Source organism: Salmo trutta, chromosome 5, assembly GCF_901001165.1.
Source record: "Salmo trutta chromosome 5, fSalTru1.1, whole genome shotgun sequence".
NCBI lineage: Eukaryota > Metazoa > Chordata > Actinopteri > Salmoniformes > Salmonidae > Salmo > Salmo trutta.
In genome coordinates this window covers 27947304-27950655 of record NC_042961.1, presented here as the reverse complement: position 1 = coordinate 27950655, position 3352 = coordinate 27947304, and the positions used below count along the sequence as shown (strand labels likewise).

General features: G+C 41.0%; 1 long non-coding RNA gene across 1 annotated transcript; it reads left to right on the top strand.

The window, feature by feature from the left end:
• The first annotated feature begins 1293 nt into the window (after positions 1-1293).
• On the top strand, positions 1294-2674 carry LOC115193396 (uncharacterized). Its single transcript, XR_003878152.1, has 2 exons — positions 1294-1875; positions 2051-2674. It is a non-coding gene; the product is annotated as an uncharacterized LOC115193396 (long non-coding RNA).
• Positions 2675-3352: the final 678 nt, after the last annotated feature.

Below are 3352 nucleotides of genomic sequence, written 5' to 3'. Positions count from 1 at the left end.
TGTTCTCCGGCTTGCAAACCTCCCCTCCAAACATAACGAGGGTCATTATGGCCAAACAGTTCTATTTTTGTTTCATCAGACCAGAGGACATTTCTCCAAAAAGTACGATCTTTGTCCCCATGTGCAGTTGCAAACCATAGCTTTTTTATGGCGGTTTTGGAGCAGTGGCTTTTTCCTTGCTGAGCGGCCTTTCAGGTTATGTCGATATAGGACTTGTTTTACAGTGGATATTGATACTTTTGTACCTGTTTCTTCCAGCATCTTCTCAAGGTCCTTTGCTGTTGTTCTGGGATGTATTTGCACTTTTCGCACCAAAGTATGTTCATCTCTAGGAGACAGAACGCATCTCCTTCCTGAGCGGTATGATGGCTGCGTGGTCCTATGGTGTTTATACTTGCGTACTATTGTTTGTACAGATGAACGTAGTACCTTCAGGCGTTTGGAAATTGCTCCCAAGGATGAACCACACTTGTGGAGGTCTACAATTCTTTTCTGAGGTTTTGGCTGATTTCTTTTGATTTTCCCATGATGTCAAGCAAAGAGGCACTGAGTTTGAAGGTAGGCCTTGAAATACATCCACAGGTACACCTCCAATTGACTCAAATTATGTAAATTAGCCTATCAGAAGCTTCTAAAGCCATGACATCATTTTCTGGAATTTTCCAAGCTGTTTAAAGACACAGTCAACTTAGTGTATGTAAACTTCTGACCCACTGGAATTGTGATACAGTGAATTATAAGTTAAATAATGTCTGTAAACAATTGTTGGAAAAGTGACTTGTGTCATGCACAAAGTAGATGTCCTAACCGACTTGCCAAAACTATAATTTGTTAACAAGAAATTTGTGGAGTGGTTGAAAAACGAGTTTTAATGACTCCAACCAAAATGTATGTAAACTTCCGACTTCAACTGTATGTGTGTGTATGACCAATAACCAAACTTGAAAGGGGACGGCAGCCAGAAAGAGAGGGGAATACATGGCCAGCTTTGTGGTTAGATTGGAGGTGAACAAAACATTTAAAAAACATAGGCCCTTAAATGATTTGTCCTCAAAGGTTATGTAATCTAAAAATCTCACAAAATGAAGTGAATAATAGAGGTCTTATAACTTATTCCATTCTACAGGTAAATGTTTTTGGCTCATGTCTCTTTATATTCATACAACTTAGGCTATGTAGCTTCATATTTGTCATGTTTGGAGTTGTTTTTCTCTGTAATGCGGACCCTTGCATTTTTCTTTTCAGTTGATTCGCTCTGGTCGTGTCAGTACACAGTAAATTTAAAACAAACTAATGGCATGTTGCACCTCTACCTTGCTACCTTGCAGATGAGCCAAGGAGGAGGACAGAAGAGAACAGCAGGCCAGTGGAGCACTTGGAACAGCAGAATCCAGAGGAAACTGTTAGGGAAGAGGATGATTTAGGTGACCCAAACACAGGCCCAAAACAAGTTAAGCTACCTCAGTATCCCCTTGACCGTTTTGGATTGAAAAACTAAAGAGACACACCAGACAAGACACAGAGACCGCAACAGAAGATTATATGATGGAGATAGACACCAGATAAGACACAGAGACCGCAACAGAAGATTATATGATGGAGATAGACACCAGATAAGACACAGAGACAGCAACAGCAACAGAAGAGAAGGATATGATGGAGAGAGACACACCAGACAATACATAGAGACAGCAACAGAAGTATAGGGTATGATGGAAAGAGACACCAGAAGAACAGAACTGGCCATAACAGAAGAAAATAGACAAAGGCGAAAGTAACAATCAAGAACCCAAGACAGCAACAGACAAGACACAGACCGCAATAGACAAGACATAGGGAAAGTGACAGAAGAGGGCAGATGGGGAGAGAACAGAGGTGGGTTGAGCACAAAGTAGACTGTATCACTTCATGCTGCTCTATAGGTTCTAATTAATTTTATTTAATTGCACAGTGAAAAAGTAAAACATGGTTTACAAAGAATTTGCAGTTGAGGTGAAAAAGCCTGTGAAATTACTATTAAAACAATTGTTTAGTTTTACACTTTTTACAGCCGGGACAGGACGAGAGAGGAGGGTGGACAAGAGACAGCAACATAAGTCTAAGAGACAGCAACAGAAGAGGGCAGACAAGAGAGACAGCGTCAGATGAAACAGAGAAAGCGATGGAGAGAGGCAGAGGAGGGGTGAGCACACAGTAGACTGTATCACTTAAAGCTGCTCTATGGATTTTAATGACTGCACAGTGTGAATGTGCATGTGTGTGAAAGAGAGAGGGTGTTTGGGTACTGTGGGATTCTTTAATCAGTTTGGCTCATTGGACAGGTCAGAGTCTATGTTTGACATTGTTGAGTGGTATGGAGGTTTATGGCAATACACTGTAGATGTATGTGTTCCAGAGTAGGGAGTAGAGAGTGTTCCAGAGTAGAGAGACCCACAGTAGCAACTGTAATTGAGTACTGGTAGTGTCTGCTGAAGCAGATGGGAAGGTGCAAGTTACCTGAAAAATATCTAATCGAACTCATGCATTTAGCTCTTGAAATTCCTTCTTTTTTTGCCCAGGGGAAGATGCCCCTAGAACCCTCTACTGGCTTTGGGCTAAACACCCCTGCTCAGCACCTCAACAGATTTCTGTCATATCTAGCTTTCACATACACATACTCCTCAAAAAATACCTGTCTGGGAAGTAGTACATGTCTAAATCTAGAATAAATATGTTCTACAGACTGCACCTCCCAACGTTCAAAGTGCAAAGTCCGAAGAGGAGTCAAATCACTTTTACAGTGTTTAAATGCAGTATTACATGAACATGCACTGGAGAAACTTCGCATCACTGTCCACACCTTCTTATCTGTGTTCTTCCCTCATAGGTACTGTATCTTAACCATGCTGTAAGACTTCAATATGTGAGCATTAACACGCTTCAGGGTCCTTGATTTCTCCTCAGGAATCACTGTATGGCAAACTAGCGAGAGAGGCAAGACACAGGGCTCAAAGTTTGGTGTTCTCTCTGTCTAAAGTAAATAGGATAGGCAGGGAAGCAATCACACAACCAACACATGCTCTGCTATCAAGAAAACACAGGAGTCTAGATAACATTTTTGTCATGAACAAAATCATTGCTGGTTGATTTAATCACTTTAGATAAACTGTTTTGCCATTTCCACCCCCTGATAGCTTTGGAGTGATAAACAACTTTAATTAGAATAAAATAACGTCGCAATGAGGATCTCTCTCTTGTCAGTTTTTGGCACTTCTTGGAAACAGCTCTTGTGAAACAAGAAATATGCCTATAGATTCACAAATGAGCCATGAATGTTCAAGGACTGCAGAGAAGGGCCATGGTGATCTGAGTA